Below are 27,150 nucleotides of genomic sequence, written 5' to 3'. Positions count from 1 at the left end.
TGATTCAGTGTAAATCCACCCAACCTTTCTGAACCTTGACTTCCTCACTCACACGACAGAGTGTTCAAGAGGAAGGATTAAACAATGTGTAGATGGTATGCCTGGCCTGGTGCCAGCCAGTAAGACACAGACGTGAGCAGGACTGCCCTGCGCTCTGCACCTCTGCGGGCAAGGCGTGTAGTGCCCAAGGCAGGAGGAGATGGCTCTGGGCCGGACTGCCTCAGGATACAGCAGCATCTTCCAGTGTCCGCACGAGCCCTCTGGGGTGCTTGGGAACAGGAGGAAAGGGCACATTTTTTCCTGGTGTCCAAGTCATCCTCGAGCAACTGGCACGGAGGTAGGGCTGGCACATGTGGCATGATGTGATGGTCAGATTGCGTGGCAGAAACAGCAGGTGTGATTGGAACTCAGAAGAGGGAGGCTGCAGTGTAGACCGGAGAGATCCAACAGCGCTGTGGAAGAAGTGGGGTGTGGGGGGTTCTGAGTTGGGGGGTAGGACTCGTGGGTCAGGCGGGCGACTGGTTAGCCAGAGCCACACATCTTACCAAGTGCTGGGGAGGGAGGCATTTCCACCTCACAGCCTCGCGCCCTTGTCTCTCCTGAAATCTCAGATGAAAAAAATAGCCTGTTTGGAATCTGGCAAGTGGAAGTTATTAAATATAGAAGGAAAACTCAGTTTAGTGATTTTTAAAATGAAATTAATTGATACACTTTTATTGAATTGGAAAACAGCAAGTTAAAAAAAAAGACATTGAGTTAAAATATTTCTCTCTTTTGAAAAATTCACCAAAAGCCCTTCATTCTTTCCCCCCCACTTTTAATTCTTTTAAAATTCAGTGTATGGAATTGAAACGTCTCTGGTCATTTTTTAAAACTGTGGATGAAGTTTTCCTTTTGCACCGAGCTCACGCCTCACTGGATTTTGGTCAGCTTGCAGCCGAAACGCCTTTTGCTCGAGGGCGCATGCGCAAAGGTGCTGGCGTACCCGCCCCACCTCCTGCACTTACAGGCTGCTGCGGTTTGCATTGTAGGAACTGTGCACACATGTTTTCTAGAACAGCAGCTGTAGCACAGGGGGAGGATGCATTTGTGAGCCGCAGGGGTAGAAGTGTCTGGAGCCTGGGCCCAGAGCAGAAGGTCCCTGGGGCGCCCACCCCCAAGGTATAATTACCAAGTCTCCGTGTTGAACATTCAGGAGAACACTTTAGAGAGTGGCTTCTCGAGTAAGAGGCAAGTAGCCGGGGGAGCCCCTCTCAGCACAGCTGGGAGCCCCCCCCATCAGATGGGAGGGCAGGGGTGCTCCAGGCTGGTGGGGGTGCACTATTCCCCAAAATTCTTACTTTGGCCTCTTTTAGAATCTTCATCTCTTTGCTCATACTTCAGTAAATAAATTGATGTTTTTCAAATAGTTGTTCAAAGCTACTACTAGAGTATGTCTTTTTATGGTGGCATAAAAACCATCAAAATGTTCTTGCTTCATAGTGACCATCTCGTGTCCCACTAGAGAGGCTCGCCTCGCAGAGCCGGCAGGTCCCAGCCGTGCTCGCCTCTCTGCACCCGGCCTGAGGGTTGGCTCGCGTCCCCTGCTCCCGGGAGCACACAGATCTCCCGGGTTTTCAGGGACAGGAATGTCAGGACAGCAGATGGGGCAGGCGTCCTGCTCAGGTCCCCGCAGAAAGCCAAGAGGCGAGAAGGCTTGTGTTCAGTCCTCAGCGGGGGAAAGCCCTGCAGAGCTGCATCCCCACGTTCACACTCTCGTTTCGGGTGGGAGGGAGGAGCTTATAAAGACTCAGTGATGTGAGGAGTTGGGAGCCAGCCAGGATGTCAGACTGTGGAAAATCACCTAAGTCACATATTACATAATTATGTTCTGCCTCCTGTCAAACATGTAGCAGAGCTGGAATTTTCCTTGCATTTTCAAGAAATGTAATTTTAAAAAAAGTCTTGTCGACGGGCTTGGGGCATATTCAGCTTTGTGGTTCCCACTGTGCATTGAAATCAGAGGGCCAGGGCATGGTCGCCACTCAGCCGGCAGTGTCTGGGGAGGGGCAGGAGGACTCTGCCTCCTCTGCAGCCTCCCAGGCCCCTGGGGTTCCACTCAAGCATAGAAAAGGGGTGGGTATCCCAGCAGAGAGGAAATGCTTGCCTGGTGAAGCCGACAGGAGTCCTGCCTCGGTGTCTGCAAACAGAGCTCAGCCTGCTTTGCAAACAGCACATCTCCCTGGAGCGCCCAATACATCCTCAGGAATCGCACACACCTGCCCAGAGTCAGACCCCTGACTGCGCATCCTTGACGTCATTGTCAGGACGAGCTGGCTCCCAGTCAGGTTCCCTCCCTTCTCCTGCAGACCATCCTTCGCGGCCACACCCTGCACTTTGAGTCATTACTCTGTATGTTTCCACCGAAAAGGATACTACGTCCGTCAGAGGGTCCTGCTTCAAACTACGTGAAAGCATGTGAGGGGAGGGAATCCACGCAGCAGGATGACCCCACGTGGGGACGCAAAGAGGCGAGGCCGGCAGGGGAGAGCCCTCATCGAAGGGGCGGGCTGTTAGCAATGACATCCACTCATAATCCTGCAGCAGGGAGGGGAGCAAGCCATTAGGACACAGCGAACCAAGAGCAATTCTCTATTGAACGAGCTAATTATATCCTTTAATTTTACTTTTGAAGGATCAAGGATACCTTGCAAAAATGCAGAGCGTGTTAAGCTACTTCAGTCTTACGGAACTAAAAATAATTATAATAATGATTAATAATACAGTGTGGAAATTAACCCCTGTGTAAGGGCGAGGGTGAGTCCCCTGCCCAAGCATCATGCACTCCTGGGAGGCACTTTCTGGAGACTCCTCCGCCCGGCAGAGCCCAAGCAGAAGCCACAGGAATGCTCCTCCGCACGGGGCTCTTTCCTCTGCCATGGGGTCGGCCAAGAGCTCATACGTAAGACTCCCTCTGAGAAAAATTCCCAAACTCCCAGACTGTAGGGTAAAGTATGGGAGCAGTGACAGGGGTCCTATTGCCAGGAGGAGCAGGGCGGGAAGGAGAGATGAATAGATGGGCATAGAGGATTTTAAGGGCCGGGAAACTACTCTGGGTGACACTAGTGGTGGATGTGTGACACTACGGGTTTGTCCAAACCCTCAGACTGTACGGCATGGGGCGTGAACCCTGATGGAAGCTGTGGGCTCTGGGCAGTGATGATGTGACCATACAGGTTCATCCGCTACCACAAATGTCCATCTGGGGGAGACGCTGACAGTGGGAGAGCTGAGGAGGGGGGGTGCCCAGGAAGCTTATGAGAAATCCCTGTCCTTCTGCTCAATTTTGGTGCAGACCAAAAACTGCTCTACAAAATGAAGTCTATTTAAGAGCAAATGCACAGTGAGAAGCCACTTCATACCCACCCGGATGGCCGTGACCCTCGGACATCACTGGTAGGAAGGCAAAATGGTGCAGCAGCCGTGGAAACAGATCAGTGTCTCCTCCCAAAGCTAATCATAGAGTCGCCATATGACGCAGCAAGTCCCCTTGTAGGCAATCCCCGGAAGGATGGAAAATGGGGACCTTCACAGAGACCTGTACCCTGACGTCCATAGCGACTGTCCACAGTCACTGAAAGCTGAAAGCGTGTGGATAAACAAAACGTGGTCATCCACATGATGAAATATTATTCAGCTATGAATTGGGTGAAGTTCTGACAGCGGCTACAATGCGGATGAACCCGGACAACAGTGTGTGAAGTGAAAGAAGCCAGATGCAAAAGGCCACATGCTGCGTGATTCCACGTACATGGAATATTTGACACAAAAGAAGGAATAAATGAGAGGGCGCCAGGGCTGGGAGGTGGGAGGGATGCAGAGTCAAGAAAAGGAAAGAGAAGGCACCACGTGGGTGCTGGAGGGTCGCGTGGGTGCTGGAGGGTGGGAGGGCATCTCCGTGTGCATAAGGGCAGAGGGACCGTCGTTCTCTGCGCCTGACACTCTGAGGCTCACCAGCTCGCCCCACCCCTTGGGACAGCCCCCCTGACCCCCAGTCTTGCCCCGGCCATGGTCAGAGGCTCCACAGGGTGGTGGCTGAGGTCACTCCCACTTCCCCAGTGCAAGAGGCCTGGTGAGGGTGGGTGCTCACCATCTGTCACTGCTCACCACTTGTCCCCAGGGCCCAGGGTGGTGGGCCCAGCTCTGCACGTGTGCCTGGGTCTCTGGGATGTGGGCTTTCTTGCTAAAGTCAGGCTAGTCCTGGGCAAACCGGGAGGAGCTGATTACCTCATCAGTAAATACTGGTTAGGTGAAAGAGCCTCCTAATCTAAGAACCACTGGCCTGTCACAGGGTGGGTAGGTCAGGTCCACCCAGGCAGAGAAAGACCAGTGTAGGCACTTCAGAGAGAGCACGGCGTGCTGAGAACCAGCTACCCAGACCGGGGAGGAGTCGGAGACCAAACAAGACACTCCAGAGACAAGGGTCAGCTGGACAGCTGACCCCCAGGGCTGGAGAGGCGTGTGTGCATGTGGGGTCACCAGAGCCAGTGACCTATCAGAACTGCCCATCAGGAGTGGCCGCCTGGTGGAGCTGCAGGCTGCCGGAGCAGCCACAGAGAGGGGACCAACCCCGTCCCTTCCCTCTCCTCATGCCCCTGTGTCTGCTGGCCGGCTCTTCTGGAATCTGGAGGTCCAGGCTCCAGGCTAGTGTGGTCCCCTCTGTGCTGAGTGGCATGGGGGTGGAGCAGGGACACGTCCCAGCAGGGCAGGAAGTGACCACACTGGAGCCTGGAGCAGAAGGTGCCCAATAGCAAATGTGACCTGTGGTCGGGCCCACCCAGCCCACTGTTTCAGCGCCCAGGCACCGAGGTGTCCAGCGGAGATGGACACCAAGGCTTGTCTCGTTCGTGAACTGCCACACGCGGCGCACGTCTGTGGAGCATGTGCTGTGTTTCAAGGCTGTGCTGGGCGCAGGGGAGTGGGAGCGGCAGTAGGCAGAGGCTCTCTCCAGGCAGCATCTGGTCTGGTAGGATGGACAGATGTCAGACAAACAGAAACACCCAAGATGGTAAATGTGGTCCAGAAAGGGCACGGAGCACCTGTGGGTGTTTCCAGGTGTACCTAGGTTGGGGGGCCACCCTGAGAAGGGGAAATTTCGGCAGAGACCTGAAGGCTGGGTAGGGTTTGGGAGAAGTCAGGGAGGAGGGTGACAGGGACAGGAAGTAGCAACTGCTGGGCCCCCAGGTGCAGGGAGCTCAGACTACAGCCCCAGAAAGGCCTGTGTGGTGGGGTGGCCTGGGGTGGGGAGCCCTGCAGCCTGCAGGGCCGGGGCAGGCGGGTGTAGGGGTGGAGCAGGGAACGGCAGGGCTGGGACTGTATTTTAAAAGATGAGCCTGGCCGCTCTGCAAGCGCCTGCTGAAGAGGCGAGGGGGCCGCAGGGGCTCAGGCAGGAAACTTGCAGTCGTCAGGGCAGCAGGGGGCCAAGTCTCAGGGGCTGGGGCCACCGTGGCAGAGCCAAGCAGTGCGTACCTGCTGGGGATGGAACCTACTGGCCTTGCTGGTGAATTGGATGCAGGGTGAGGAGGGAGGGAGCAAGGCTGACCTTTCATTCGGATGTGGCCAGTGAGGTCCCCGGACGGCCTGTTTATTTGGCTGACCTGGAAGGAGGAACAGAAATTTTCAGGCAGTAAGGGGGTTGAGGGTTCTGTGCTTGGCACATTATATTTGAAGTGTGGGTTGGTTCTGATGCTTAACTAGCAAGACCACTGGCCCCTTGTGCCAAAATCTCCCCCAGGGGAACAACAGAGGGAAATTGGCGAGATGGGGCTGGGGGGGTGGGTTCCAAATCCGTGTGTACAGGGGCTGTGGCTTTGCTTGGGCTGGAGGTGGCCACGCACCACCGTGGGAGAGCACAGTATGAAGGGGCCTGGGGAGAGCCCCTCTGGCTGGCCCCAGCTCCTGCCACCACTGCCTGGGCACCGCCAGGGCCTACCGCGCACCTGCGGCCACAGCCCACACTTGTGCTCTGACAGCAAATGGCAGAGAACCCCAAGCTCACGGGGAACCAAGCAGGGCAGGTGTGGGCCGCCTGGCCCCAGCATCGCCCCGCACCTCCCTCCCTGCAGGCCGCGGTGGTGCCACCTCCCTCCCAGCGCTGCTTCTCCCTGGGGACGTGAAGCTCCGACCTGAGGAGGAGTGTGGCAGGGTCAAGCATGGTTGAATATGAGCTGGAGCCTCTTCCCTGAGAGTCTCCACCCACCGCCACCCCTGGGCTCACGTGGGCTCCTCCTCCAAACGCTCTGTGGGCAAGAAGCAGATTTCCCCCAGAGGGAAATGAGCTCACAGGCCAAATTACGCATCTGAGCTGTACAAGCAGTTTTTTAAAAAAGGCTACAGAGTGTGTTACAGATTATTCTAAATTTCATCAGATGCAGAGATACTAGAACAGAGAGAACAATTTTTTAAAAAGTCAGCTTAATAAATGTACTAAAGGAGGTAAGGAACATTGCAAGCAATGTGAAAAAGAACAAAAAGATACACAAAAGAATCAAGCAGAAATATTAGGTGTTAAAATGTACTAGTTGAAATTAAGAACACAATGGAGTGCATAACATAGAATAAATAAATACAGCTGAGCAATGAATTAGTGAACTGGAAGACCAGCTTGATATATCTGCCCACAAGGAAAGAAGGAAAATGCAAAGAAAATACAAAAGAAAAGCTGTAACATTAAGAGGAAGGATGTTAAAATGCTAACATCTGAGTAACAGAAGTCCTACAGAAAGAGAAGAATAAAAATATAGAAGAGGACATATCTGAAGAAAATGTGGAGATAAAAATCTCTGGGATTAAAAAAATGGATGACTGGTCCCAGATTGACAAGGTTTTACAAGTGCCCAAGAGGAGAGATACGGGGAAGAAATCAAACCTACGCACTTATAATGAAATTTAAGAATAACAAAGAGAAAGAGAAAGTCCTGCAAACTTCCAGAGAGGAAGAGAAAGTCACATACAAAGAACCACAATCATATGGACCTCAGAATTTTCAGTAGCAACACTGATGCAAGAAGACAATGGAAGGATATAAAAGTACAGAAGAAAAAGAACTTAGAACGTAGAATTTTATATGCAGTCAAATTGTCATTCAAGTATGAAGGCAGAGTACAGTTTCCCATTATGCCCTGTCCTAGCGAGTGCCGCAAAGGGAGAAAAAGAAACCAGAGGTAAAAGGGTTGGAAAGGAAGGAAGGAAGGATTATTTTCAGATGTTCCTCTACATAGAAAATCCCCAAGAATCTACAGAACATCTTTTAGAAACTGGAGAGGTTAGCAATTTGGCTGATAAAAGATTAATATATAAACGTCAGTTATACTCTGTATGCCAGCAGCAAAAAAAAAAAAAACTAGAAAACATAAGAAGATACCTTTAACAGTAGCTATCAGGAAATGTCAAATACATAGAATAATTTTTTTTTAATGTTTAAGACTTATCCAGGCAAAACTATAAACCTTTCTAAGTGCAAGTAAAGGAGTTCTAAACCTGAATAGGAGTAATACGTCGTTTAAATGTCATTTTCCTTCTATTGATCTATATTGACTATAGCCAAGTCAATTCTGGTCAATGTCCAAACAAACAGATCTTATCATGGAACTTGACAAGATGATTACACAGAAGAATAAGGACCCACAAATAACAGGACCCTTCTAATGAGAAGAGCACAGAGAGGGTGCTTTCCGACGGCATATCAGGGCTCATCATGAAGATTTTGTCATCAAGAGTATGCGAGGCTGTCACAACGATTGACCAATTGCCCAGTTCCCAGAATCCCCAGAAACAGATCCATGTACTTACAGAACTCTGATTTATGATGGAGGAGCATTTCAAACCACTGGTAAAAGGAGGGGCTGTTTAATGAAGAGAGCTGGGGAATAAAAGAGTGCTGTTTCACATATAAAAAGTTGTGACAGTGGATCCAGTGGTCGACGATGTCTGAGGACTGGCTAGTGACCGTGACCTCCGCATTTTACAATCAGGAGGTCACAGTGACCTAGGCAAGGGAGGAGCGAGTGGTGAGGACAGAGTCAGGTCGGCGTGGGTTGAAGAGCGAATGGAGGGCGACAAAGCGGGCACACCCTTGTAGTCAGGTACTGAGGCGCTCGGCCGGCAGCCCCTGCGGGTGAGGGCTGTGGGCAGGGGCCTTGTGTCCTCCGCGTGTTCACTGGTGCTTTGAGTCGCTCGAGCTCCCTGGAAAGTGGCTGGAAAAGGCGGGTCCTTCTACGGACACGTGGGAACTTTTTCCATTTCCCTGGCATCACAGTAGCCAGCTGAACACACCTATGACTCAAGGGATTTTTTAAATGCATGTGCATTTCATCATCGGGCCCCGACCCCTGGAAGTCTGGAGGGTGGGATGTGAGCCTCAGGACCCTGAGCGCAGAATCCTGGAGGGTGTGAGCGTTCTGTTTCCTGCCCACGCCTCTGAGCTGGCTCTCCAGTTTGTAAAATCATGGAGATTTGACTTGGCATGTCTATTAAGTGTTTTCCTTTTCCGTAGAAATGACCCAGCTGGGGGCATCTTCCCCGCATCTCCCATCACCATCCAAATGGGCCGCCTCTGTGGGGAGCGGGGCCTAATTCGTGTCCGGTAGCTGGCAGTGCAGGCTCTGTCCGAATCCCTCCCTGCGCCCTCTGGTGACGCCAGGCTGTCCGGGAGCCCTCCCCCAGCCTCAGCTTCCTCATCTCTAAGATGCGGACGTCTCACAGGGCCCTGGGGAGGCTTACTGAGGCCATCCTTTTGTTCACTGTCTGAAGGATAGCCCACCCGCATCCCACAGCAGCCTTTATTATTAGGGGTAGGTGTGCAGTGTACCCAGGTGACCTGGGCCCCAGGGAGGAGCCTCTGAGGGAAGCACATGGCCTTGGTCTAGGGGGGATCTTGCCCAGGACTAAGTCACACCTTCTTCCTCCAGTTTTGAAAGAGCCACTGAACTTCCGTGCTGTTGGTGAGGATGACCACAGTCTGGGTCTCACTTACTTAAGAGACGGCCAGGCTAGGTCTCTGCGGAAAGACAAGCCTCTGTGAATCACCAGCAACCAGCTGGCTGGTTTTCCTGACTGTGGTCTTCTAAGCCCCTTTCTGGATTCCTGCAAAGAAAGCAGAAGAGAAGCACAACTCTCTTCAGTGTGCGCCCAGCATTGCCTGCCAGATTCTGTCTGCTTTCTTTTCTCTTCCTCCCTTCCTGCCTTTCTTGTTGTTTAATAAAACTTGAAAAGCCATGTGAAGTAAGCTATTTTTAAGTGCACTTAGAAGAATTACTAGTGAAATATTATGACCATCCTGTCATAAAGTAAATCATTTCTCCCTAGTTTTCTTTATTGTAAGTGTGGATTTTCTTATTTGGAGTTTGCTTGAAGCCATATTCAGCTTTTTAAATTTTTAATTTTGAATGCGTTGGGATTGTTTTCTCCGTGACTCACTGGGATTTTAGACTCCCACCCCCACCCCCACCCCGCCCCAGATGCCTTTGCACACAAAGCAGGGTCAGCGTCTGCTGTGGTGCCTCTAGGTGGGGGGCTTTGACCCTCCGCCCACAGGAGTCAGTTCCCCGTACACCGGCAGGCATGCGCCAGGATGGAGTCTGCTGGGGGGACGGGGCTGGAGTGGGGCTCTCCTCTGGCACAGGACTCAAGTTCTCAGGGCCTCTCAGCGCCCACCTCGCCCGTCCTGCTTAACATACTGCCTTTCTGAGCAAGCAAAGGCTCCCACATTCAGTCGGGAGAGAAAAGAACCCAATTCCGATCAACATCCACCAGCTCAAAGGACAAAAAACAACAGATGCCAACAAAATACAAATAAATTTCTCTGAAAATGCAGTCATTGGGGAAAGAAAAGGCAGTCCGTCAGGTCGCATCAGAAGAGCCGCAGTCGCCCTGACAAACCGCGAAGGGTAATGTTTTATTCACCAGGCCTGAAAAACAACTTCCCAATGAGGGCCCCATAAATAAACCAGCGTGATGAATATTACACGAAATAAAAACTGATAAAGCAAGAGCCCTAAACACGAGCTGCACATCGAGGGTAGGGGGCCGTGTGGTTTTCAACGCCTCTAATGCCAAGGGGCCAGTTTGGCAGAGCCGCCCACCCCGGACGCAGGGCAGGGGCCCGACCCCAAGGAGACCCTCTGTCCCCAGCTCAGGGCCAAAGGCGAAGTTTTCCAAATGGATTCCATTTCTTTCCTCTCTCTTCACATCAGGATGTCACCTGCACCCACTGATAGAGATATTTCCATACATCAGGAGCTACAGGGTTGCAATTCATTTTTCCAGTGGCCCTGGCTGCGGGTTTTCAAGGGACCGTTGTTTATGAGAGCAGACAGGCCCTCCTCTCCTCTTGCTATTAAGACTATTATGCAAAGAGCCTGGGACCCAGAGGGACCCAGAGAGGGATCGAGGAGGAGGCTGCATCCTGGGCTGACCCCCGGGCGCTGGGGCAGCAGCTGCCTCTCTGGCAGAGACGGGGTCTCCATGCCGGGGTGGCCTGCAGGACAGCTGCCCGGGTCCAGCTGCCCACCCTGCCAGTTTGCCCTAGTCACTGGGCTCCCAGGAACGATTGCTCCTAAGTCACGAGAGGCAGACAGAACTTGGACATAGATTTATTAACAGTGGGAATGCAGGGAGGAGGGCTTGGTGCTGAACAGTATAAAGAGGTTAAACAAAAGGGGGCTGCCAGAAAAAGTAGACTGAAAATATGTGAACTTTTACCTGGACGTTTCTGTGCATGTGTTTACACACACACATGCACACACTTAACATGAACATATACCTGAACCCCTGTGTGTGCAACTACACACGTCCACAGATGCCCATGTACACATGTACACATGCCTGTGTCCCTGTGTGCATGACACTGTGTCACACGTACTTGTGTGGGTGACTCACATCCACCCACACGTGCGCACGCCTTCATTCCTGTGTGCATGATTGCAAGGCCCCACCTGTGTGTGCGCGTGTCACCATGCCAGTATGAACACGTGCCGACAGACACACAGAGGTGCAGGTAATCCTTTCTTCAGATGGCTTTTCTGGGGATCCAACTGCCAAAACCCAGAGGCCATAGTTATATCAGTTTGAGTCCAGAGCTTGACTCGCAGGTGTAAGTGTTCCTCTGCTGTTGGATGCAGAACCACACTCCATGCCCCGCCACTCTGAAAGGTTTTCCAACAGGAAGTTGTGGTGTTTGGGGCACTTTTTTTCCATTTAAATATTGCAGTTGTTTATAAATACACCCTTTCCAGTCCTCTCCAGCATGCTGACTCTGAGGAATTTGCTTTCATGGTGAGCCATGGAATCCAGATGTTCGTGACAGATGTTTTCATTTCCTTGTTTTTCGTTTTTTGTTTTCTCACTCATCAAATAAAGTCAGGCCATCGCAGAAAACTGCAGGCACTTGCGTCTCCGTGTTTCTGAGCGCCAGGCCTGTGTCGTGAAGCAAAATAATGATCTCCTCATCAAACATGTGGGTTCCCTTTAATTACCCTAACTGGGTCACTGTTCAGATGCGGTGGAACGTGCTGTGAGGTCGCACTGCCCCGTGCAGTTGGGGAGGCATGGAGGGAACACATGTCATCTTTGCACTGACTCCAAAAATCAGGGAGCCAAGGGCAGATCAGACTCCAACCCAGTGAGACCTGCCCTGTGTGGAAAAAAAACAAGTAAGATTTAGTTTCTGGGAGGCTGAGCTTGTGGAGAGCTGCTGCTCAGTGCCCGGCTCCCAGGGCAGATTCTAGTGTGTTGAAAGGTTCAACATCAGCAACAGAAAGGGGGCATGAATGCCGGGGGAAGGATGGGGGCCGGCGAGGCGGGGCTCTGCTCCGCCTCCAGCTCTTTGCCCCGGGGACTCGGTAGTGCTCCGTTTCAGTGGTGCCCGGAACCCCAGGCCGTCAGGGTTGGAAAGGACCCCCGTGCTCATCCAATCTGTGAATTTCATACATGAAAAACTGGTGGACAAGAGGGGCGGCACTTGAGTGTCTTGTCTGAGGTCACACAGGTGGGAGGGCCAGAACCAGGACCCAGACCCCAGCTTTCAGGCCGACCCTTTGGGCACTAGTGTAGGCTGTGTCCCCCGAGGACAGCGTCTTACAGCGTGGTGCCCACTGGCAGCCTCAGGATCTGGAAACTTGTTAAAAATGCACATCCTCAGATCCCACCCCCAGACCTACTGAATCAGAAACTGTGCAAATGGGCTGGTGCACCCAGCTGTAGTTTAACCAGCCCTGATGGTACAGCTCAAGGTGGGGCAGCGAGGATGAGGGTCTGCGATTCCAGCCCACCCCCAGCTGGTGCCGATGCTTCTGGTCCAGGGAGCTCAGTTTGAGAAGCGCTGCCCTGGACCAGTGGTTTTCCAGACCATATAGCCAAAAACTTACAGCAGCCTATGGGCCAAGGAGATGAAAGGAGAAAGGGGCAGAGCCTAGCTGGCTCTTCCTGTGAATCTAGGGCTCACCAGAAAAGCCAGAGTCATGCAGAAAGATGTGCTCCCAAACAGGGGGCTAACCACACCTCGTTTTCCTTTTGACAGTGTTGAAACGCCTGGGGACGTGTGTAGCTATTTTAATTCCAAGGACAGTGAGTAGTTTACTCATGATTTCCACTCCCAGGCGTGTGTTTAGGCCTCTTGGCGAGTACAGTCTGCCGAAGTCCCATGTAGTGGGAGCACCTTTTACACAAATGAAGTTCTCAGGGGAACAGGGGCGGAGGTGGGCTCTGGGGGGAGTTAGATGGACCCAGACACAACTCTAGAAAAGCTGTTTCACAAGGGCTCCTCTCCACCTCACCCCGACCTCCCTGTAATTCCACAGAAGGAGAGAAATTTCACAAATGACAGTGATGGAAGGGTCACATTTCTCTCCCTGTCTAATAAATATTCTCTGCTCACTGCAACACTTCGGACAGCTACAGAAACCCCCATCTTCTTCCTGCTCTCCTTATTGTGGGTGTAGCTGGGATGGTAAAGCAGAAACCCCACCCCCACCCCCACCCCATGCTCACACCTTCCTTCCATCAAAATACCCGGGGAGGGGACGTGCCAGCAAACATGAAAGCAAGGTGACCATTTAGCCAGAAGATACACATCTTGCCAGTTGCTTTTCTTTTAGAGGTAAGGGTGTGTGTGTGTGTGTGTGTGTGTGTGTGTGTGTGTGTCCAGTCTTGCCAGTTGCTTTTCTTTTAGAGGTAAGGTGTGGGTGTGGGTGTGTCCAGTCTTGCCAGTTGCTTTTCTTTTAGAGGTAAGGTGTGTGTGTGTGTGTGTGTGTGAGAGAGAGAGAGAGAGAGAGAGAGAGAGAGAGAGAGAGAGAGAGAGAATGTGTCCAGTGAACTCAATGCATTTTCCTGAGCGTGTATCTGCAGTCAGGAACCCTGAAGACATTGCAGTTCAAATGTATGTGTATGCAGACATCCAGACTCAGTGGGACTGTCTAGGACCCTGCACCTCATGCCCCAGAGCAGGGAGCTTCAGAGATAAGCGAGGGGAGCTTTGTAAGGACCTGTGGCTCTGTCCCATCTGTGACTAATTTTTTGCCAAGTGAGCACAATCTTTCCTTTGGAAGTTCTAGCCCTGAGCCTGATGTTGGGAGGCGCCGGGATGAACCTGTTCTTCCCCGTGGTGTTAGAGTCAGGACTGTTGAAATACGAGCACTTCACTTTTTTATTGCACCTTTTTAATTGCCTCCTGAAGGCCGTCAGCCACTAATAAAAGCCACACAGCCCGGGAGAATTCTCCGTTGTTATTATGTGCGCATCCTCGTTCACCGCCGCGTCCCTATCGAGGGCCTGGTGAATGCGCTGCCTCTAGGGGGAGCCAGGCTCAAGACAGGCTGGGCCGGGAGGAAGGTGGTTGGGGTCTATGTGGGATCCACCCGAGGACCAGGCTGCCCTAGGCGCAAGGGTGACATCAGAAGGCTGACTTGGAGGAGAGAGGAGGGGCAGGGGGGTCTCACCTTTGGAGAAGTTCTGCCCTTGTGAGCCTGGACACCTGAGCGTCAGGACCCTTGCCCTCTTCTGCCCTCATGTGATGCCAGACAGGGGGGCTTCCGCTCTGGGAACCCCACTGGTCCCATCTGGGATTTAACAGAGTGGAGGGAGGTGTCACAGGGTGAAATAAAGGCACAGATGAGTGAGGGGAGGAGGGTGTCATGGTGTCATTGCAGGTAGACCGACAGGTGTGAGAAATACCAAGTCTTGTCTTTTCTCTAACAACCAGTGGGATAGTATAACAATGAGAACCTGGGCAGGATTTCCAGAAAATCCCAATACTGGACGGAAAAATCTAAATTCCAGATCCGTGAGGCAGGTGGCGTGGAGTTCAGGGAAGGTGAGATCGCCGTGTCTGTGGCAACCAGGGAAGGCTCCGGTTCTGAGACACAGAGGAAGCAAGGGTGGGCAGAGCAAGTGAGGCAGACGGGCTTCCAGGTGAAGGCCGAGGGGCTGAGCAGGTGCTCATGGAAAGCACAAGCCGGTGAGGGGCCTCGAGAGAAGGCAAATGCAGTCCTTGGGGCCCCTGGAGGTAGGAGGCCAAGGACTCGGCACCACGGGTGAGGGGGGGAGCCCTGCACACACAGACACTTCAGGGGAGCCTGGCCCTGGGATCGAGAGGCCGGGTGGAGCCCTGAGTCACATCTGAGCAGGTGTCTAAACTCTTGGGGCCTCCGTCTCCCCTACTGCAGATGAGGGCAGTGATAGTAGTGTTTACTTGTGGGGCTGGAACGAAGACTAAATGAGATACTACAAGCACAGTGCTTGGCCCAGACCTAATAGTACCTTATGCTAGGCATCCGCCAGGGTGAAAGACAGAAGTCACATGCAGTGGTCCCCTGGACTCTGCCCTGGGCCCCTCTCCCAGTCACACATGGGGGTCTCCATCTGCTGTGTTCATAAACGAAGCCTATACCTGCTGAGCACCTACTCTGTGCCAGGTGCTATACTCCAGGAGATGATAACCTGGACCAGCCTGCCCCTGCCCCGTCCTCCAGGGGTGCCCTCTGCCCCCACCCAGACCTCCACCATAGCACCTGGACACAGAGCAGACACAGGGTGGTACCAGTGACCCAAGGAGCCCTGGCTGAGGAGGGAAGGGACTGGCCCAGGGCCTTGGTGGAACCAAAGGGGAGGTAATGTCTGAGCTAGGTTTTGGAGGACAAGTGAGAGTTCACTAGCAGAGAATATTCTAGACAGATGGAATGGAATGTCTGAGGTCTGGCAGGTCAGAGGAGCCCGGCTTGACGGGAAGCTCTGCTGTGTCTGTGCAGGGCGGACTGGGGTGACTGGTGGGCACAAGACGTTCGCTCCACGTGGGGCACAGCTCTTCATGGTTTGCACATGTGCGTGTTTCAGCTCACAAACACCCCCTGAGGTCGGTCCGTTATTGCTCTCATTTACACAGGAAATCAGGATGGGAAGGTGTGTGGGGAGCAGACTGCTGGTCCTCGGAGCCCTGGAGAGCTCTGTCTCGGTCCTGCAGGGGTCCTGAGCGGAGAGCTCACACATAGGTTCCCATAGATACGTGAGCCTCCTGAAGTGGCCGTGGACGTGTGCCTTTTTCTGGGGAGAGATCTTCCAGGGGTGTCTCAAAGGTTCAGTGGCCCATCTGTAGGCAGCGGGGACGCCCTGGAGATCGTCGAGCGATGGGTACAGGATCTGACCACTGAAGATATCTTGCAGGATGTGGGGCATGATGCCAGAAGTGGCCAGGAAGCCTAGACAGACACAGGTGGGCAGCAGAGAGGCGGTGGCCCCATGAGGCCTGGCCACCCACTCAGCATGAGGAGGGAGGGAGAAGACAGAGGTTAAGGCAACTGAAGCTTACACTCTGGGTGCCATGGACGGTGACACTGCCAGTGCCTGGGACGGTTCTGCGGGGAGAGAATCTAGTGTGGATGAGGTCACCTCAGGCATGGCTCTCCTGAGCAACTGGCAGCGCACATCTCCGGAGGGAGGAGAGAGGCCAGGGTAAAGGTATGATTTAGGAAGTACTTGAAGGTGTGGGAAAGGATAGGAGCATCGGGGAGAGAGAAGCAGGCAGAGGGGATGGCAAGAGACAGTCCCAAAGACGGTGTGAGCTGCAGGTAAGAGGCAACCGGAAGAAACCGGCAGGGCTGAAGACGGGCCAGCAGGCGTGGCAGCGAGGGGCCCCCTGGCAGCAAGGGTGTGGGTGGTCCCAGAGGAGCACGGGGAGCGGAGCCGGAGTCAGTTCACAGGGGCACATGGCAGTGGAGGTCGCAGGTGGGTTTTGGAGGAGAGGGGACATCTGTGTGGCAGTGAGGACGGGAAGATCCCAGGAAGGGTGTGGAGGCTGAGCATGCTTGTAGGTCGAGGGGACAGAGCCAGCGACCCGGGAGAGGGAAAGGGGAGAGGGGAGAGGGCATGGGGGGCTTGCCTCCCGGTAGAACGTGAGCTGCTGGTTGGTGTGGTCTTGGGAGGGGTTGTCTGCCATCAGACAAGCCTTCTGGGGTCCTGCACGTTCTTGCCCCAGGGGTCTGTCCTCTTCTCAGGCGGCCCTCCCGCCGGACTCTTCTGCACCGGGCCCAGCCGGGTGGTGCTGAGGTTGGCTGGTTCTGAGCAGGACGTGAGCTTGCAGCCTCCTAAGCAAGGGGTTTGGCTCCTCTCTCTCTTCTTTAGACTGCACTCGGTCTCTGTTTTTTTCTGGTGTAAAAATAATGGCTTTGGATGACATGACACCAGGTATTGATTTAGGGAATGAAAATGAAACAGTTCTGTGCGTCTGGAACAACAGAAAGTGAAACCGCCGTAGCTCACAGCACACAGGGAGGTGAGCCTGGGCTTCTTGATGAGAACAGCCAGGATGGCAACTTTTAAAACATGAAAATTCTTTAGGGAAAGTGGAAACATTCTTCCAAACTCCTTCTGATGGACACACCCTTGTTGAGGCTGTGAGGCGATCTTAGGGCTTCTGAGGGACATTTTGCCCAGGGTTGGAGTTTATAACCTCTCTCTCTTTTTGTCTCTGTGTCCCTCTGTCCTTATCTCTCTGCCTGTCTGTCTCTGTTTTCCCCTTTCTCTGCTTTGTATCTCTCTGTCTCTCTTTCCCTGTCTCTCCCTCTCTCTCTGTATCTCTGTCTCTGTCTATCTCTCGCTCTCCCCCCTTCCTTATGTGCTTCCCCACGCCCTTCCCATTTTAGCTAACTGACTTAGGTGCTCAGATCAGGCCCTGTAACTGGCTTTCCTCCTTGGCACCCTGGGGCTCCTTGTTTATTCCCTTCCCTCTCAGCACCCCAGACAGCATATTGATTTATCACAAAACACCTCCCTGATAGCTGTGCTCAGCCCAATGCCTGCTTTGCTCAGCAGCATAAAAAAATAAAAGAGCTACGAATGGTTCCTTCACCTCCTGGGGCTCAAATTCCAGTCCTGAGTGGCTAGACTGATTCCAACTTGAAGACAGAATTCAAACCCAGAGCATCACCATGGGTGATGAAGGGTGGAGGGCAGGCGCAGAGGCGCAGAGGCGGGGAGGCGCTGGGCTTCAGGGACCATCCATCCCCTGCCTGCTGCCGCCAGGGCTGGGAGCAGATGTACCCAGTAGCCCTGGGCCTGCTCAGGGAGCTGCCTGTGAGTGGGGGCATCTCAGCAAACCTGCAACCCTGTCTGGGCATGTGATGCTCATACCTGAGACAGAGCTCAAAACAGAACAGTCCGAGATGGAGGGGGTGACTCTCAGTCCTGGGTGGGCGTCCCTGCCGAGGTGACCCAATCAGCCGGGGGAGGGCAGGCCCCAGGAGCCTTGCTCTTCTCACCAATGTGTCTGGACCCTCTGGGCTTCTGTTGAAGGGAAATGGGATGGTGAGTGTGATCTTCCTGGAAACTCCACGAAGGACCTTGGCTGAGGTGTGTGTCCTCGCTTCCAGCATGTAGACAAGGGGGAGCTGTGTGCACAGTGGGACAGGCCACAGCACAAAGGCAGTTAAAAAGGAATGGGACGCCTCCCCTGTCTCCTGGGAGCTTCCGCTCTGGACATCGGAATCTGCAGTTTGCAAAAACATCCAGTAATGGCGCTGAGCAGGTGTCTCTGAAGCTGCAGGCAGCAGGTTCCCAGGCGCCCGGGGAAAGGACAGGGCTCTGGAATTGGGGGACACATTTGTTCTGGGCCCATGGGGCCTGCTTGGTGTGGGCCTTGAAGCCCACCCTGAGAGTTATACCTCTGAGTAGAATCAGTGAGGCCCACCAGAGGCTCGGGCTGCGAGGGCTGGATGCTGGGTGACTTGGACAAATGACACAGGCAGGGGTTGGAGGGACATGAGACAGAGAGGGGTCCCCACTGTGGGGACCAGGGTCCCAGTCTGAGGAAGATGGTGGAACTGAAGAGGAAAGTAAAAATGCAAAGGGAAGATGTGGAGGCTGACCGTGGCGGGGTCAACACAATGGCAAGGCGGTGAGCGTGAAGGCTCCGGCCGGGGAGGCGGCCTTCCCAGAAATCGGGGCTCGTGAACTCAGCCCTTGCTTTCTGCATGCGTCACCTGGGATGGGGGCACAGGAGGCCACGGGATGGACATGCCCGGTAGGTAGCGGAAATAGGGGCTCAGGGCCTGGGAGCTACAGATGTAAGTTTTTAAAAAGTATTTTTAATTTAAAGAAGATATAAATATTCAGGTTAATTAATGAGATAAGACATACACTCATGAAAGAAAATAAAAAACACTAGCTTGAAATAATGCAAAGAAGCCTTCCACCCCGAACGTTCTGCCTAGGAGCAACGGGAAGTGCACCAGACGTGAACATTCCCCCATCTATTTAAAGAATCCAGGAATAATTCGAGATGCCACGGGGTTCAAAGGAAGCCACGGCATGTGCACCGCTGTGCACAGGGAGGGGGTGTCGGTAGGGACGGTTGGTGTCTGCGTGGGGAAATCCGAGCACAGCTGAGGGGCACTTGCAGGGGGTCCTAGGGCAATTCCAGAGCCATCCAAGGCAGGATGTGAAAGCCTTGTCCAGCAGCAAACCAGCGTGTCACCATGAATTCTCTTTACTTTCTCGTAAATGAGGGTCAACCACCTGGGCCCTCTCTTGGGTGCGAGGGGGATGGGCGGAGGAGAAGGTGTTGGTCCATCCCAAGGTGGGGTTGGCCTCAGTGGGGGAGAAGCAAGCACATGCACACGCATGTGCACACAGTTTCTGGGGCACATCTGTTGGTCCATTTTCCAGAGCAACTTCACTCCTGGGCTGCAGATGGAGAGGAGAGTCATAGACCCTGTGGGCACGGGTGTGGTGGGATGGTCTTTGGGCTCCAACTCGGGTGTGGGCAGAGACACTGCCAAAATGAGCGGTTTCTTCCCTTCTGGAAGTGAGCCCGAGAGGTTAGGGCTGAAGGGCTGAGGGCCTGAGAAGGAGCCACACTCCAGGAGGACCCTGGTCACCATGCCTACTGGAAGCCCCATGGCTGCTGCTGCCTTAAAGGGGAGCCAGGTGGAGAGGAATGGTGGGGCCGTGGACCGAGGGAGCCCTCCGCGGGAAACCAGCAGGCAGTCTAGCGCAAAGGTGGGCAGGGCACTGGGCATTCCCCCGATTCTCTGCATCTCCCCAAGAGCGCACCCAGGGGACGGCCGTCCAGCCAGGGCGGCCTCAGGCTTCCCACCCAGGCGGGTGAGAGGCAGGGACCAGAGGACGTCCTTTAGAGCCCCCACGGGGTCTGCAAGCCTCCTGGCGAGGGGACGGGGGAGGACGCTGGGTTTGGGATAACTGCCGGATTCTATAGTGAGGGTGGCTGGTGGAAGTGCTCAGAGGCGATTTGAGTTTATGGTGTGACCATACAATATCGTGGGCAGTGATTTTTACTGACTGGGAAGAGGCACGAAGAGTCAGGCACTCTCCCCTCTCCCTCCCCCAGGAGGACAGGATCACCTGTGCGAGCGTGGCCGGGGTGGAGGGGAGGTTTGGGAAATGGTGCTTTATAGGAGCCCCTGGCGTGGCTGTAATGGACACTATGTCACAGCAAGCGTTAATGAAGACAGTGATGAGGCGGGAGGGGAGGCGGTTTCCATGGAGAGCAGAGCTGGGCTGGAAGTAATAGGGGTCCATAAACTCTCCTGTGTGTGAGGTGCGGAGAGCCCGTGGGAAGGTCAGGGCCAGTGTGCCTGGGCCGTGGAGGACAGCTCCCTGCAGGGCGGGTGCCTGGGAGCCAGGGTCCGGGCGTGGGCAGGCGTGGGCCGGTGTGGGCAGGTGTGGGCAGGTGTGGGCTGGTGTGGGCCAGCGTGGGCAGGCGTGGGCCGGCTCTGTCTACTAGCAGGCCCCCTGCCCCAAGGTGGGACCCCTTCTTGCCTTCATTCTCAGCTTCCCTGTTCCTCTCCAGCCAATGCCTGGGGCGCCTGCTGGTTCAGCGCCCACCTCGCCCTCCCCCATCCCGGGCATGACAGCCACCAGAGCCCTTTGCCGGGCTCCCTCCTGGCATCCTGTCCCTGTCTGTGGCCGGCCGCGGTCATCCCCCTGCTGCTCGGTCCCAGCCGAGAATTTAATTCCACAAAGTGCAAGCACTGGCCACTCATCCAGTCGGGGCTGTTCTCACAGGTGAAGCCAAGTGTCCAGGCTGGAGAGAGATACACCCCTGTCTGGCTCTAGTGCCACCTGTTTGCTCAGATTTCAAAGCTCCAGAACATGAGGGTCTTGTCAACACTTGCCTTCTGCCAGCACCTAGTGGGTCAGGCAGTGTCAGACCCTGAGGCTGTCCTGGGAGGCTCACATCCAGAGCCATGCTGTTTAAAACATGGCCATTTAAACTTAAATGAATTAAAATGAAATACAATAAAAATTCAGTTCCTCAGGCACACTGGCCACCTTTCAAGTGCCCAGAAACCACATGTGCTGGTGGTGTGGACCTGGACGGTCAGCCAGAGAGGGTCGCCATGACTGCCATCTATGGGGCACATTGGTCCAGGGGCAAACCCTCCATGAGACCTGCGGGGACGGACAGTGCGGCGTGCACGGGGCCGAGCCTGGGCCTGGGGTGCTCAGCAGCAAGCAGCTAATTCTGCAGGGCAAGAGCCCTAGGGGAGGGCTTTATATAAAAGGGGTGTCACCCCTCTCACCAGTCAGACCTCATTTTCTACCTCATCCACACCCCCTTCTCTGCTCCAGACATACGGCTGGCACACAGCACCTCCTGCCCATGTCTCTGCAAGGCAGAGCCCTCCCACTCTCCTCCTCACCTGACCTCCTTCCACGACCTCAAGACCCAGCTCAGCTCAGGTTCCACCTCCATCAGATGCCTTTCCTGACTGCCCGGGGCCTGTCCTCAGTGTCTGCGTGCACAGGCGAGGGAGAGTAAATAAATGACTAGGACAGAGTGAGCTAGGCAAGAACGGAGGCTTTTCGAAGTGAAAAGGCCACAGGTGAGGTCCGCAGCGAGGCAGACAGTTTTAAAAAAAAAGATAAGTAAAAATAAACAAAAGCAACAGAAGAACGATCTGCTGAACATTGGCCGTTCTTAGCTGCAACCTGATCTTGTCCAAGAACACTTGTCAGCTGGGTTGTTAACTGCTGAGCTGGCCCCCAGATCCCTGATCCACCATCTCGGAAAATGGCAGGGTCCCGGCCGGAGGGGGGCACTTCCTCATATCCGGGGTCTTGGATTAGAGTCTCAGAGCTTGCACCCGTAGGCGGGTTCCCAAAGGCCCTGCTGGGTGACTTCACCTCACCCCAAGGGGTGTGCACCAAGGAGCGCGTGGGGTCAGGGAGAGAAGACTGGGAATCAGAGGGAGAGCCTGGAAGAGGGCCGGCTCCCGCAGAGGGACCTTCTCGGGGGTGGCCGTGCTCAGAGCAGCGTCCCAGGAAGACAGGCCACGAGCCAGATGGGCCCTGAGCACGGAGCCAGGAGACACAGGGTTAATCTCAGCTCGACTGCTGGTTACCTGTGTGGCATCAAGAAAGCCGCCTAACCTCTCTGGGCCTTAGTTTCTTCATAATTTTAAGAGGATGAAAATGCCTATTTTTATCTATTGCAGGGGGCAGTGATGAGATGAGGAAAGTGTGAGAATGTTTTGTGAGCTCTGAAGTGCTATAGAAATGGCAGGGGTCTGTTTGTCTGTTTGTGGGGGTCTTGGGAGCTGGCGTCCAAGGGGTCTGAATCCTGGGGGTTCCATTTGCTTCCTCACTCCAGGGTCCAGCCAGAGAGTGGGAGCCCCCCTGGAGAAATACAGGAGCCAGCCTGATAATGGGGTGTCAGTGGTGGGGTTGGGAGGCAAAGCACGGGCCCCTGTGATGGGGACATGTCCCTGTGCATCTCAGCATGGCCGTCTGGGCCTCAAGGCAGCCGGCTAGAGAGGGCTGCATGGACCTGGGCTGGAAGCCCGGCTCTGTCTCACCCCATCCCCACCCCCACCCCATGGGCCTAGTTCCCTCACCTGTAAAGTAGGAATAAGATCACTGTGAATCAATGTACAGAAGGCATTCAGCTCAGCACCTGACCCAGGGCTGGTATTCCACCGAGGTTCGTACCTTTCCTTCCCCTCGTGCACGTAAATACCAAACTGCAGGGCCTACCGGGGAGATCCAGGTGACTTTGCTGCCTCCCTCCACACGATTCCTGGTTGTCAGTAAATCTCAACTAGATCTGTGCAGGGCTGACAAGGGAGGGGCATACTAGGAACTCCTGTGCTCAGCACCAGTTGCAAGAAACCAGGAGCTGTGGTATGATGAGAGCAGAAGGAAATACTGATGGGGAGCCTGCTTTGCCAGGAAAAAAGGTCCCTCTACGAGCAAGCCCCCCACCCCCCTCTTCTGATGCCCTTACCCCCAATGCCTTTGACAGCAGTGTTCTGAGAAAATAAAACACCCCAGAAGTATGTAATTGATTTCCTCTCTTGCCAGTTCTTAACCTGGGCTCTTCAGCGGGAGGCAAGGATGCCTGATTAGAATATCTCTGAAGAGGGTAGTGAGTTATAGTAGTGGACACCCTTCTAGCTGTCTCTCCCGCTCGTAAATCTGTCCCCCTCTGAAAGTGCAGATGGTCCATAATCGTCCATCATGCTGGAGTTCAGCAACGGAGGACAGCTCCCGGGCGGGTTTTTCCTGGGAGGCTCCTTTTTCTGCAGGCTGAACGGAACTGCGGCAGGGCCTGGCCGCTGCCCTTGATGGAGCGTGAGCAGCCCAGCCGTCAGGAAGGATTTAGGAGGAAGCCAACAATGAATATCCAAGAGGTCAGAGCTCGGGGCAGAGAGGCAAGGACGTCGGGTGGTGTGGGGGGTCTGCAGCTGCACTTACATCTTTGTTGTTTTTATTTTATTATTTTATTGTATTTATTTTTGAGCGACCCCAGGTGCCAACATCCTGGGAAGGGGTGGGTCTTGCATGACCTTTCCAAGGAACTCCCTTTCCGTCCCCATCCCCAGGACGAGTGGAGGACTGAGGTCAGGGGGCCCTTTGGTCAGGGGAAATGCAAATGGCTGGGTAGCTGATGTTTCAGGGTAAGTAGATTCCCAGCAGTCTTACTGGGCTCACTGGATGAGACCCTTCGAGGTTAAAGCTGATCTTCTGGTGATGGCCCAAGTCGTGCCCCAGATTCCTATACACAGGTCCCAGGAAAGCCCAACCCTGTAGGCTGCCCACAGGCACCTGTGGGATCCCCAGAGATGGGCCCTGCACGCTGTCTGCCCGGGGAGGTGTGGGTGAGAGCGGCGTGCCTGTGGCCATTTCTGGGTCACCTCTGTTTCTTAGGGCTGCTCCCACCCTTGCAGTGCCCGCACATGGCAGGAAGGGGCTGCGTGCCGCTGCTCAGGGTGAGGGACTGGCTCGGGCCTCAGCTTCCCTGCTTCGATGCTGGCTGCACAGTGCCCTGGTGCCTGGAGGACTGAATGCTCCAACTTGCAGAACATATTCCACCTCTGCATTTGCCACAGACTTCCCTCCTCTGATACACGGGGAGCCCGGCCTTCCTTCTCCACACACAGGCCTAAATACAAGCCCAGACAGAGGACAGTCCCTGGGCCCACGACCTGCCTTGGCCCACGGGCAGCATTTCATGGCTGTCCGCCTAGAGGCAGAGGAACAAGGATGCTGAACGGGCGCCTGCCTCCTACAGGTGCAGGCCTCGCTCTGCCAGGTGGTGCCTTGTAGCTGCCCCGCAGCGGGAGGCTGCCTGCTCTCCGCTCTCCACACTCCCACTCCCAGGGCCTCCCTTCCTCCACCCAAGAACTGGCGCCTCTGAACTGCAGGTGGGGGAAGGCTTTCAGAGCCCCAGAGCCAGGAATCACAGGCCAGACACCTGCAGCCTCATGTGCAGAAATGCTTGCCAGTGTCTGCTGCCCCCTGCCCACTGAAGGGGCTGCCCCCAAGGAGACGAGTGGAAAGCCTCCTGCCCATCCCCTAAGAAGGGATTGTTGCTGGGGGAGGCCTGGGGCTGGGTGTGCCTCTTCATTAACCCGTGGAAATGGAGTTCACCCCAGAGGCTTCTGTGAGCCCTGGGATCCTCCTGAAGCAAAGCGTGCGTGCCCTGGAAGCTACGGTGGCTCCCTGCCACTCATTTACCAGATGTCAGCCAGCTCTGGGGCCCCACTGGCCGGTGGCAGGCAGCCCTGAGAGCAGGCAAAGCAGTTGTCCGCCGCTCCCTCCTGGGCGTGATAGCCAGGCAAGCCCCCAAAGCCAGCTGCTCTTCCCAGTCCCCGGCAGGAAGGCCCCCATAGCCCATCAGTCCCTGGCCTGATCCACATCCAGGTGCACGGTGGGCAGGAGCATGAGGACGGGGGCAATCCGTGGACGGGAGCAGCATCTGCCCTGTGAAGGGCTCACAAGCAGGACGGGGCTTCCTCTGCCCCATCCTGCACAGGCTGCAGGCCAGCTCACAGACGCCCTTGAGTGCTCCAACCCCTCCTAGAAACAGGCACCTGAAGATTTGCAAATAGCCTGGAAATGCAAGAGCCCAGTTCTCATCTGCCTCGCCAGCTTCACAGCAAACGTCTGTCCAAGCAATTGGTCTCCCTTCGCTGCTTGCATCTGTGCATTAACGAAGCCTTGCTTTGGGTTCACGTTGGCAAAACACGCCTTTCCCGCCAGCTGCCAGCCAGCAGTCATCTCTGTGGGGCAGAGGAGTGCTGAGCAGGGTCACTGCCTCCTCTGCAACTTGGAGGACAGCAAGCAGTGAACTCCTCAGCAGGGAGGCTCAGGGAGGTGCTGGTGGGCAGGCAGGTGTGGCCACTGGGGGCTCCGTGCCTGTCGGCGGCCTCGCCAGTCCAGCTGCCATCACAGGCCCTGCTCTTGGCTGCCCAGTGTGCGGCCCTCACCATCACTGGCTTGCTTGATTAGGAACGTGGGACTTAAAAACACACTTTGCAGTTGACACCAGCAATCAGCACTCACGGCGCCATCCCAGGGAAACCGCCCTGGGTCTACAGTGAGCGTGGGCGAGCGTCCACCCAATGTGTGCCCGGCTCCTTGAACCCCGCTCTCTGCACCCACAGAGCCTTCGAGATGCCCTGCTCTAGTATTCCATCACTGAGATCTTGGCATCACAGGAAAGAGCAGCGGGCCTTCTCCGTCACATCCCTGTGCTGCATGTCTTTCAAACATATTATTTCCAGTCCCAGTGGCACTGAGGTGTAGGGAGCCTGAGAGCTTTGCCTGGGCACCGCATGTGGAGAAAGCCGCCCAGGGAATCTGAATTCAGGCCTTGCAGTTCCCAGCGCTCCCCTCCCTCCCACAGCTTCTCACTGTCCATCACTGCCCAGCTGACACCTGTGACAAGTGGGGGTGGGGCCAGCCGTCCACACCCTGTGACAGTCAATCCCATAAGGTCCTCTGGGTGCTTTGTGATGGCTGTGGATACAGATGCTGCTAGAGCTGGTAAGGGGGGTCCAGGTAAATGATTTGGGAAACATCATTGCTGTCCCTTAGCTCACAAATCATTGCATACCCTCTTGGAGGACCCGAAGACAGCTCTGGACGGTCCCCCCACTGGAGCGTGTGTGCACGCAGGTGCAGAGGGGCTTTCCCATCCTGGGGCCTGCTTAGGAACACCTGTCCCATGGCTGGGTGCTGGGAGCATCTCCTTTCCGCTCCACCCTGGGGCATCACGCCCGCTTCCCTTGCCTTGGGACATGAGTGTCATCATTCCCAGGAAAAGAAGTTTCTCATGGAAGCCAAGTCCTTAGCTTTTCCACCCACTGCCCCCAGTTGCAGATGCTCCATGCAGGGAGAGGAAGCAAGCTAAGTTTTATTAAGGGCCTGCTGGGTGCCAAGCTCTGTGCTGGGCACTCTGCCTAGGCACACCTACCGTGCCATCTCACTTAATGGCTTGGCACATTCTCCTCAGCTCTTCAGCATGAAAGTTTCAGTGAGGCCATAACCTCCTCTCCATGGCTGCACCGTCGCTGCTCTGCAGACCCGCTCTCCCTCCGCCCTCCCTTGTTCTGGCCGGTGTGCCCTCCCTTCTCCCACTCGGAACCCACCCAGGCCAGCCCTCCCCCTTGCATCTCTATCCACACCACCTCTTCTTTCTTCACCTCAATGCTTTCCTGTGCCACTCTTTGCATCTTTTAAATAAGCAGAGACATGCATGTCAAGGTGAGGACAAGTCAAAGGAGGCGAGGCTCTAACTCCTGCATTAGAATACAGACTCCTGTGGCCAGCCTCCCCACGTGGTGCCGTCGGCATCAGCCAGTCTCCACCTCGTGGGTTCTTGGCGCTCGGTGGGCCCTCAGTAACTGCCTCCCTCTGCCTTGATTCAATGTCTTCTCCGTGAGGACAGCCTGGGCCTCAGTGGAGCCCACACACAGCATGTGGTTCTGATGAGGCTTTCTCACCTGCTGCTCATGGGAAAATTAGACATCGGTATGTCTACATTGTGCCTTGAAGAGCCTTGTGTCGGGGCAGCTAAATGAGTATGTCCAGAGGAGGCAAGGGTCTGGGGTTTGGCCCAGGGCCCTGGGCCCTCCCTAAAACCTGCTGCAGCTAGACAATGTCCCGGCTTCTTGTTCATTTTCTTTCCTTGACACCAAGGAGTTGGTACTTCACACAGTGGGGAACACAAGGTGTGGCCCCCAAGGTCACTGGCCCTTTATAGATGGGAATATGCCTTAAGGTGACCACAGTGTCCGCCTGTGTCCTGGGCTCCAGCACCTCCTCCAATTGCAATAAGGTTTTAAGCCCAGCCGTGTTTTCAGCCCATTTGAATCTGAG

At 54.7% G+C, this 27,150-nt stretch overlaps 1 protein-coding gene across 7 annotated transcripts in view; it reads left to right on the top strand.

Moving 5' to 3' along the window:
- The window catches only part of RBFOX3 (RNA binding fox-1 homolog 3), a 434,946-nt gene that overhangs the window by 232,175 nt on the left and 175,621 nt on the right, over positions 1-27,150 (top strand). The gene's annotated exons all lie outside the window — the stretch shown is intronic.

The sequence above is a fragment of the Manis pentadactyla genome, chromosome 4 (genome assembly GCF_030020395.1).
Source record: "Manis pentadactyla isolate mManPen7 chromosome 4, mManPen7.hap1, whole genome shotgun sequence".
Taxonomy (NCBI): Eukaryota; Metazoa; Chordata; class Mammalia; order Pholidota; family Manidae; genus Manis; species Manis pentadactyla.
The sequence above is the reverse complement of the archived record's forward strand: the minus strand, read 5'-3'. Positions and strand labels throughout refer to the sequence as shown.